The sequence below is a fragment of the Ostrea edulis genome, chromosome 7 (genome assembly GCF_947568905.1).
Source record: "Ostrea edulis chromosome 7, xbOstEdul1.1, whole genome shotgun sequence".
Classification (NCBI taxonomy): domain Eukaryota; kingdom Metazoa; phylum Mollusca; class Bivalvia; order Ostreida; family Ostreidae; genus Ostrea; species Ostrea edulis.
Genome location: NC_079170.1, coordinates 10,872,371 through 10,883,865, shown reverse-complemented (window position 1 = coordinate 10,883,865; position 11,495 = coordinate 10,872,371). Strand labels below are relative to the sequence as shown.

Below are 11,495 nucleotides of genomic sequence, written 5' to 3'. Positions count from 1 at the left end.
TTTGTTTGGGTTTTTTTTTTTTTTTTTTTTTTTTTTGCATTCCTATTTTTATCTCACCAATATTCCATGTTACGAAACTGTACTTCTTCGTTATGTATCCGGGCTTATATACCTTGTGATAGTTTAAAGTTATCGGTGAGAAAGTGAAAATAACGATCAGTATAATTATGCGAATGAATTATAACGTATATTGCATCACTAAATGTGGAAAGTTTGATAACACTTGGAATACATTAGTTTTTATGAAAAGGTAAAGTTAACTAACAGTCATCAATCCTATAGTGAATATGAAATTGAGATAACGGCATACATGGACCACTAGAAACACCAGAACGGTGATGAGGTGTCATGGACGTAGACCACATGTTGTCCGCCCGATACTATAAACTATATTCAGAACCATTCACGTGATTGTAATGTTATTTCATATGTGGGTTTGTTCTGAGTAGAAAAGGTCCCTATTAATTTTGAGGTCATAGGAGCAAAGGTCACAACGGGTATAGGAAGATACTGTCCGCTCAATATTTTGAGAAGCCTTTGCTTGACATTCATCAATTCTAATACACTAGTTCATCTTAAGAATTAAATTATCCTTATCCATTTTGAGGTCACATGGTCAAGGGTTAATCCACTATGGATATAGGAAAATACTGTCCACTTAATATCTTGAGAACTCTTTGCTTGACAGACATCAGACTTCGTACAATGGTATATCGTAAGAAAAATGTTGGTCAAATGCCAAAGGTCAAACTGGTCATAGTAATATATTATTGGCTCCTATGTTTTAAGAATCATTTGCTTGATTGATACCAAACTTGGTACACTGGTAGGGAGTAGATGTCCCCCATTGATTGTGAGGCAACATGGTGAAAGACCAAGCCACTCTAGACATAGGAATATATTGTCCACTCAGTATCTTGAATTGTTTTGGTACTACCATCAATAAAATGAAAGATGTGTATAACCCTTTTCAATTTTGCATTAAGTGGGACAAACATGTTTCTGCAACATTTTTTGTTTAATTTCAATTTTGTCATGTGTAATATTATATAGATAGTACATCTAAGTTAGAGCAACGTTGGAAATTGTCAACCCGCAAAAACCATTGTCGACCGAAGTGAAGCCGGGGTTGACAGTGGTTTTTCGACGGGTAACATTTTCCAATTTCACCCTTGCTCGCATGCAGTATCTATTACATTATACGGAATATTAGTTGGCAATCTTTACGAAGTGTCATATCTAACAGAGTTTATCAGCATACACCCACGTCTGTGTCTGTACACGACTATTTCGGTAGCGCACTTCATGCCCGCAGCAGCGCCGTGGTGGATGTAGGCTGACAGACTCTACTCGCCGTATTTGGGGGTTTTATGGGGTGAACCGTTTGTGCTTAATTTAATTTCGTGCAGACAATTTCTTTTATTTCAATTCCACCCGTTGTCAAGGATGTTGATTGTTGCTACGTTTTATCACTCAGGAGGGCGTGGTATTACCATCCAGAGAGTGACTGTATTTTTAATCAAATGTTTCTCAACCAATCAGAGTCAGATGAATTACATGAAAGTATAATATAAATAATTGTTATTTCTTGTACGTATACTTTCGTCGATTAACAACCTGCAATATTAAGGGAATAGCAAGAGTAAAAATATCTCGGGAGATGTATATTATCCCAATTGCTTTCAAATCCATATATCCTCAGAGCTCTTAACCAAACTACAATCCTTACTAAAGAAGCGAAAGTTGTCAATTTCTCCACGAATTGTCAGGATACCAACATTCAACTTATTGTGACAAGGTAAGAAGTATAATATTGTACTGTTAGCATGGGCGGATCCATAAAATGTTCAAAGCGGATCTCACGTTTGATGGTACTATTTCCTACCCAAAGAAGGGGTTTATTTACGATATGGAGTGTTGTGCTATCTATCGTATATTTTCTGAAATTAATAAATTGCTGTTGATGCGTGCATCAATTCAATTATTGTTCTCATCAATTCAATTAATATGGGCCTAAAATCAAATATTGCTCTCTTCAATTGAATCAATGCGCTCATAAAATCAAGTATTACTTTCATCAATTCAATTGATGCGTGCATTAATTCAATTATGGTGTGCATCAATTCAGCCGATGAGAGCAGTAATTGATTTTATGACTTCATTTGATTTGACTATTTGGAGATATCACTAATTCCATTATTGCACGCATCAAATGAATGGGTGATATCTTCTAATAATTAAAGATATCTTTCATTGTTTGAGTTTATGTTAATTTGGCTCTCCATATGATCGAATATATTAATAATAAAAAACAATTACCTAAATACCGCAACGAATGTTCAATAATCTATATACAGTGTGTTTCACTTTTCCATGGATAACTTCGTTCGTATTGCTAATATACCCTTATGGGGGGGGGGGGGGATAAGTACTTTTCACTTGCTTTCTTTTTTTTTTTTTAAATACATCAACTATTTTTTGTTTTGAAGATTTTAGAATAATTAAGATATATAACGTAATTTCATGAGTGTGTTTTTAAAAATAACTAGAATATGTATCGTAACTTTACAAGTGTGTGGGTTTGTTTTTTTACAAATAACTAAAATACTAATTAAAGACCACCATATCTAAGGCAACAGAGCGACGTTACGTACAAAGTAGGCAAAAAATCATATTTGAGTATGTTAAATTACAATTTTGCATAGGCTTAGCTTACAAATGCAAAAAGGAGCCGTGTCGGAATGATCTGTAAAAAAAAAAATTGAAAACAAATTGTATAGCTCATGAAAAAAAATATATATTTTAAAATGCACAAATTTACGTTGTGGTTATAATAGTGAGACGTTTTCTAAAATATATCTACATGTATCAATAAATTTTTGAGAAGGTGGCGTCTACCATTAATTTTGGTTTTCAAATGGGGCCCCACCCTCATCATGCGTTATTTTTACCTTTTCTTAGCACAATTTTCTGACGATTCCAAACCCCGGAAACCCCCCCCCCCTCCTCCTCTGCATCCGCCACTGAACACATTCTATAAAATACCTTTTAAGGCATAATGATTACTGTGTTCAAATATGATTTCATTCCAGACTCTCCAACGAAACAACATCTGTAAACAACACCTATAACCACACTCAGTATCAGACCACCTATAAAACTACCCAATATGAGAGAGAAAGTAGTGGGAAAACCTATGTGGTTATCATACTCCTAGCACTATACCTCATCGTACCTATGGTCCTGGTTTGGTGGTTTTACAGAAGACAGCAGAAAATGGAGAAGAACGTGGAACAGAGTCACCAATTAGGTGTCATTTTATAATTCGTATATATTTTTATATTTTTTCAATAATGTTGATGTATTTTTTACTCTATGTAAGATAAATACATTTGGCATGGGCAGATGAAAAAGACGACATTCACTAACAAATTAACGGAACTTAGAATTTCATGAAACAGTTGTAAACACTTTCCTTAGTTTGTGCGCAAGTCCTTTTTCTCCGGATTTCAAAGATAAGGAAGCTCCTTTAACATCCAAACAACCATTTTCACGTGAATACGACATTAATTTTTACACAGAGGAACTCAGAAATCCAGTCAAAACCTCTTGGCTGACGCGATACAGAAATTTAGCTATGTTTTTCTACTTTTAAATGTAATTGCATATAGGTCGATGTATAATACATAACGGCATTGCACTTCAAAAAAGGGGTATGAAAATTTCAAAATAAACATTATTTCAAAACACTTTAGCGGTGGGGGTGATTGTTCGAAATGCACATGTTCATATTGTATCTAACAATCTATTCTCGCAGGTGCAGGGGTTCCAACAATCTCGTTTAAAGTCAACAGTTCGCACATTCTATGGTCGTTATATCAATCTACTTTGCCAATACAACCTATCATTGGGTCAAATGCTGTCTGACGTGTTTCATACCGATTGTTAGGCCGTTCTTTGCACACTGATTTTGAATTATGGATAATCCCGTTTATCTGATCAAGATACAGGGCTCATGGCGGGTGTGATCGGTCGACAGGGGGTTACTCACTCCTCCTAGGCACCAGATCCCACCTCTGGTGTGTCCAGGGATCCGTGTTTGTCCAACTCTCTATTTGGTATTGCTTGTACGATTTATGACATTGATCACTGTTCCTTATCTTCACGTTTTCACTCATGCCCATGTACTTGTTTTAAGAACAATCATGAATGTTCGACTTTGGAAAAGACACTGACTGATCATTGCTCAATGTACAGTTGACTTAATAATGGTGGATAATGATTTCCAAATAGAGCAACAAAAATGCTCTGATTTTGGAATATTTTTGTTTCAAAATATTAGCTTTATTTGTGGTATGTACAAGCTGATTTTGTTGAACTTATACCAACAGGTTCATGTACTACTTTTGCGGCTGTTGAGTTCTCATCAACAAAGAACAAGATGGATTGGAATGCATTACAGTATGCCGCAAAGAATGGAAACAAAAACATTTTGCAATTCCTAGTTGAAGGAAAGTTTGTGTTTGCTATCGAACGGAGGATTTGAAATATTCGTTTCATACAGCATGCGAAAATGGAAATATAGAAGCTTGCAAATACATAGCAGACAATAGTAAAGAAATCCCCTTTGAGCATTTTTGTTTTAAATTGTAGTGCAAATAAATTGACACTGTCCCCTCCACAATTACTTTTAACAGTAGTTGTAGATGAAAAGAATATAAGCTTGGAAGTTGTTAATAAAAATATTTCGCCAACCCTATCCCCAAGTGAACATATCAATGTATAACCTCAAAATCAAGATTAGCTTCATACCTTCATATTGCTACAGGAAGTTAGGTATATGAATAGCTTTTAATTGCAGTGTTTGCAAAAAAATTATTGACAGTTTTTTTTAGCAGTGCTTCATTTAGTATCTGGACTACCCTGTTTTTGAGTTTCCACTCCAAATCCTTAAATTTTCCCAATTTCTTATTATATGGTTATGTTTAAGCATGTTATTATTATTAATTTTATATTCTGCATATATTCTAAAGATTATTGTAAAAGATATATGCAAAAATTCTATCAAATTATTTTTTTAATTGAAAATCGGAATGATCTTGAAAAATTCACAAATTTCGATAAGGGGGATAATTCAAAGCTTATTATCTCCCTTGTATACTTAGAAAGTGGCCATAAAATTTATAAACATTGTAAAGGACATTCTGATGATGCTTCATTTAAAAAAGAAAAATATTTATTGACTAGTTATTTTTGGCCACATCGTCCCGCATGTCCTTAAGTTCTAACAGCTCAACATCAAAAGACAGCCTGTGGCGTGTACAAAGACCAATGAAGATGGAACCAAAGCCCCTTAAGGAGTGGAATTTTGGCCTCTGCTTATTTAAATGAGGGAAGCTTTGACCAAACTGAGTGAGGAATGGGAGGTGGAGTTCAGGAAGAGGAAAAGAATCAACGTTGATATATGTCATCTTGATCAAAGGTGTTTTCACCTGGCCAACTCCATGTAGCAGTTAAAGCTGCTAAAAGAGTTGTTTCCCAAAACTGGTAACCATTATTTTGCATTTCAATCAGCATCACTGACATAAAAAATCAATACAATAATTATCCCATGTCACTTTACATCTTATTGATTAATTGCATATTTAATGACAAACACATTTAATCATTTAAAGTGCAAATCATATGCACACGAAATTGATAATTCATGAATGTTCATGTTTCAGGCATGACTCAGATGTGGAATATCCTCGACGAGGCTCCTAACAGGTGAGAATCCTGTAGAAAAAAGATGATAGCTCTGGTCTTATCTGAAGAGAAAGTCTGTCTACAATGTGAACAGGACAGATTTTGATGAACAAAGCTGCTTGATTTCTAAACAAGTATTTCTTTACAATCTAAAATAACTCTTAAATTGGGAAAAAATGAAAACACGAATAAATGTTCCTTTAAATAGGTCCCAGTCGGCACTCCTTAATATGCTTTTAATTACTTTATCTGTATCCTAAAACCTCGAGCCTAACATTTCATATTTTGAACAGTATGGTAGTTATGTATAAATCCTACTACATGTAAAGTATGAAACTTTTCTAATTATTTTTGCAAAAACAAAAACATTCCATGACAATGCTACTAGCTTAAATTTATTTCAAAATTCAGGATTATCTCCCTCATGCATAGCTCTTATCCTTGCACGAATTTGGCTCCACTTTTTTTGGCACGCTGTTTTTGGCTATATTTAGCTCTAAAACTTCATAGTTATTTCGGATTTCAAACATTTCGGTTGAGCATCACTGAAGATACATTATTTGTCGAAATGCGCATCTGGTGCATCAAAATTGGTACCGTATAAGTTTTACATACCAAAGCAATCAGCAATATCTTCAAGATACAATCCAACTTTCTGTCTCATCAATATGGCTAGAATCTGATTTACAGGCTCCAATGACATCAGACGTTTAGGTCGGGCCCTCTCACCGGGGGTAGCATAAGTACCTCTCCAGTACACCATCTTTTCACTCTTGGGCAACAGGTAGCTGCAGATATAAATTCAACAAGATATGTTTCAGAAACATGTCTGCCCCCAATGGTGCAAAATTGATCAGGGTTACGTATCATTTATTGATAGTTGTGCCAAAACAATTTGAGATATTGAGCGGACAATGTCTTCCTTTGTCCAGAGTGGAATGAAGTTTGACTATCTGACCCCAAAATCAATAGGGTTATCTACTGTTTAAGGTGTACCAGTTCACAAAGTTTGATGTATGTCAAGCAAAGGGTTCTTGAGATATTGAGCGGATAAGACTTGGTCTACAGACCGATAGACTGACAGAGAGACCGACACATGAAAAAAACAAATATGTCGCCTCTTTTTCAAAGGGAATATTTGTTTTGTATGTAAATATACATGGACATCTTGTACAATTTTAAAATGATTACATTTTACTACAAATAAGTACAAGAGTCATGCATGAATATGATAATAATGAATTTCTAAATATTCTTTAAAGAATGCAAGGCGAAGACAACGAACAGCGATCAATCCAACAACTCACACAAGCAATACAAAACAGACAGCTGGGCAAACACGGACCCCTGGACACACCAGAGGTGGAATCAGGCGCCCAGGAGGAGCAAGCATCCCCCGCCGACCGGCCACACCCGCCGCGAGACCCACATCCCGATCAGGCAAACGGAGCCATCCGCAGTCAAAACCAGTGCACCAAGAACGGCTCAACAATCGGCACGAAACACGCCAGACAGCACCTGACCCAACGCGAGGTCGTACTGACGAACTAGATCGCCACAACGACTACAGAATTCGCGAAACACCGACCTCAATCGAAACCGTTGAAGTCCCTGTACCATCAACTTGTTTGTCAGTAGCTTACCTCGTTTTAAAAACTGACTATACCCAGAACAAGCTCTTGCATATCGAATTAGTTGAGATATATAAGCACCATATGCAGGTGATAATGGAATATTGCTACATAAATGTGGGAAGTTGACGATGGAGAAGCTGAAATCATCCCGTTTGTCATACAGTTGAGTTGTCAGTTTGCCGTTAATGTCTACTTTCAATAAAATATCTAAGTATGAAGCAGAAGTTAATCGACTAAAACGATAAACAAATTCACCTGGTTTTGGGATACTTTATGCATGTGTATCATTAAAATTGTAGATAAAGTATGTGTGTTGCATAATGAAAAATCAAATAATACTACTTAAGTTGAATTTTTTCAGTTTAAAATTCTAAATTAATCACTTACTTGAATTACTGTCTTATGATAAAAAAAAATTATTATTATTATACGCCGGTTTCGAGATACACCCGAGTTATTTCCCTTTGGAGAACTCTCGTATATAGTGAGGCGCGAAACAATTTGTTTACACGCGGGAGTGGGACTAATATTCATCACTGCGTAAGTGAATGTACTCAGTAAGTTTCTCATACACTCTTAGATCACCCGAATTCGACTGATACACAAACTAAGTAAGTTATAAGTATTTAGGAAGTAATTAAATACATAGAATTCTTATCATATCACGTTATTTCATTGGTCATAAGTACCATATCTAAGACATTACTTGCAAATATGACATTGTTTTTATGTTTCCACTTAAATAAAACATTTTTTTCGATAGTATATTGTATTTCCCACATTTGCATATTAAAAGAGAAGCCGCTTTTAATACATTTTGTCATCTTCCTCGCTGACTGTAGGTCCACTCTGTCCCACTTCGTCATTCAAAGTTTCACTAAATGCACCTCCTACACAGAAGAGTTCGTATCTCAAAACTGGCGTATTAGACGCTAATTTTATCATGATATTTTATAAATACGTGCATATATATAGTTATATACATGTATTAAGCATTGAATTAAATCTTTTTTATAAATCGACTAGTTTCTTTTATGATATACGTTTTACATTTTTGAATATTCCTTCTGGTTGCTTGGTTCTGCCTTTCTACATCAACGGGTATCTCCTTATGAGAGCATGGTGGGAAAATAATTCTCATTCTAGGGATTATGTGCCAACCAGAAACAAAGTGCCTAGAACACACATATAGGAATGTTCATTGGGTACAAATCCATACATATGCAGTGTCCCCCAACCAATTTCGATGTTTATGTGCATCGTTAGGAAATCTTAAAATTAGATATGTATACAAAGTTAAAATTTATTGTACATTTATGCATACATACATAAGTTCAACTCAAGTAAACATACTTTAACAGTGTATCTTAGCCACTGTCTATATGATAAAAATTATGAAGCAACCTCCCCTGCATAGAATTTATCATATGTAAAGATCTGTACTTGTGTGTGGCAACTATAAAAATGTCGTCTGGGATTTATTTTACAAAGTGGAATCCATTTAGCGATCATTTAACCTTACAGCTCTCCTTCATATGTCTACGTTTCTGATATGAATTTCGAATGAAAATGAAGCAAATATCCTTCAATTCACCAGGAAAAAAACTTCTCCCCTTCTCTTCTCCTCCAGCAGCGTCTCGATTAGAAAACCTGTACACACTGCACCAATGTACTATTGCAAGATCTACGAGTTGATTAAAATGAAAGAATCGTTTTCCGTGAAAAGAAACTTGCCCTGCGGAAGTATTTATGCGCATTCGCGGGGAGCAGCTCCGCAGTTACCGTGAAGGACTCTATTTAAAAGCTAAATTAAGAGATGAGACCATTGTAGGAAAAACTTTGAAAATAATAAGTTTTCATAAAAAATAGCAAAATTAGGTAACCATATCCGATTCTAGTATGTATACAGCTTTCCTATTCTTAAAACCTAACTTGTTTTTTAAACTCTGGAACCTGATACGTATCTATGACACCAATACTCATATTCAACATTTACGTTAAATTTTATATACTTTAAAGGCCATATTTTGGGGTTTGTGAATCAGTTCTTTTGAGCTACCGAAATATACCGTGTTAACGCCTACCGTGATACGGTATCTTTGCTTCAAGATCACATCTAAAAGACATATTACTTTCACTTTTAATACTATACTGGGCACTTGTTGAAGGAACAGTTACTATCCATGTGAAACGCCTTAGATTGATGCGGCACAGGGATCAAGAATAGAGCTTAGTCCAACACGAAGCGAGCGCCCAAACAGTATTACAAGCATATAAAGGTATTACATTTGGAGCTACATCATAGACATTTCACAAGCACCTGCCATCGGAAGTGAAAATCACAGGTCTTTAGTATATAAGCTTACAAACTTTATGCATGTACATTAATACAACGTGATGCCAGGGACATGAATTCACCGGAATATGTAAAGGTTTTTATGAAGTTTATATAATAAACACATCTTAGATACATCTTTACTGTTTTGATTGCTTGATGCAAATAATCTAACTTCATACTTATTATCAAAGATGTATCTGTCTCACCACCATTGTCTCTTTCAGAATAAAAACACATGTAAATGTATGGGTTTATTGCATGGAATATATTGGCCACAGTGGTCAGAAACAACAACTGTGGGGTCGCCGAACAACAGGGCTCACCCCCAACAACATATTATGCGTCGTCCGAAAGGGCAAGTAACATCTAGGGTTGATCTCAATCATGCTACCGACACATACAACACACAAGTATTCAACTCTTTATTATTTACATAAAATTAAATAAAACTGTCAAATCAACATTCAACCATCATCAACAGTCAACGTATATTTCACAACTAACTTGAAGGTGACGATTTGGCCTCACACCGTTCATTGACGACCACTAAATTGATACCACTGTGACTTTGTGAAATGCATGGAAGCTTTCATTGATGCTGTACCTGAAAAGATAAAAGGCTAGCAGCAGAACAACTGAGCTAAAACTTTTTGAAAAAGGGGGTGGCTTGGATGGGTATTTAAAACTTTTTTTCCCCAAAATTTGACCGACCTTCTTCGTTGGATGCTTAATGGAAAAGAAGGAAGTTGGAATGCGTAATTCCCGAGTGCACCCGTGATGAGTTATAATTCCGGAACAAAGTTTCCGGATTGAAACATAACAGAGATGGGCTTACTATTATTATACATACATCGATACATGTAGAAAGTCATACGTTGATTCGAATACTATCATAAATAATGCTTAAATAAAGACACATTTACAGGCAAGCTGAAATATGTGTTATTATACTGAAACTTTCTACCTCAGTATACTTGTTTTTTGTATGAAATAAAAATAGAAATCTATGAATTGCTGATATAGAGGTGTACACTCATACACACACTGACACAAACATACCCAAAGCACACACTATCAGATGTACATGTTACATTCCCAAGTCTACCATTAGGCATACATTCACAGCGGTACTTATTTTCACTATACAGTAAAACTCTGATATAGCGATTTTCTATTAAAAACATTCGCTATAAGCGTAATTCGCTATACGTTTATAGCCAATTTATAATTCAAATATAGCGAATTCGTTATAAAACTGATTTGTTCTACATGTATTACAGTTGTATAAGAAAGCAGCAATTGATATACTTATTTTGTGTTGTCTCTAAGAGAAATCAAGCTTCGAAAAGAACAGGGGATGCTTACTCCTCCTAGGCACCTGATCCCACCTCTGGTGTGTCCAGGGGTCCGTGTTTGCCCAACTATCTATTTTGTATTGCTTGTAGGAATTATGAGATTGATCACTGTTCGTTATCTTCACCTTGCATTTTTATACAAAAAATATACACACTGATTTAAATATGATATTTTATCTTGATGGATTATTAAGTCACGCAAGATCATGTCAATAGATAAATGTTTAAAAAAATTATATGCAATATATAAAGTCTATCACAGTTGTCATTTACTTGTTGCTTTACACAAATAAAGGAGTGTACGATAAAATAAATGCAATCAAACTTCAAATTTAATTAATGAGGATACTAAACAATTCCGACAATATATTTGTTAAACATATGTGTTAGTATTGTCTTGCGTTAACAACCTCTTTGAAA

The 11,495-nt window shown here is 35.1% G+C and overlaps 2 long non-coding RNA genes across 2 annotated transcripts; one reads left to right on the top strand and one right to left on the bottom strand.

The window, feature by feature from the left end:
• The first annotated feature begins 34 nt into the window (after positions 1-34).
• LOC130047796 (uncharacterized) lies at positions 35-8,401 on the top strand. The gene is made up of 6 exons (XR_008796611.1): positions 35-1,375; positions 1,703-1,798; positions 3,093-3,310; positions 4,392-5,547; positions 5,727-5,882; positions 7,011-8,401. It is a non-coding gene; the product is annotated as an uncharacterized LOC130047796 (long non-coding RNA).
• LOC125655725 (uncharacterized) lies at positions 5,605-9,130 on the bottom strand. Its single transcript, XR_007362849.2, has 3 exons — positions 8,977-9,130; positions 6,364-6,536; positions 5,605-5,827 (listed from the first exon to the last, which is right to left on the bottom strand). It is a non-coding gene; the product is annotated as an uncharacterized LOC125655725 (long non-coding RNA).
• Positions 9,131-11,495: the final 2,365 nt, after the last annotated feature.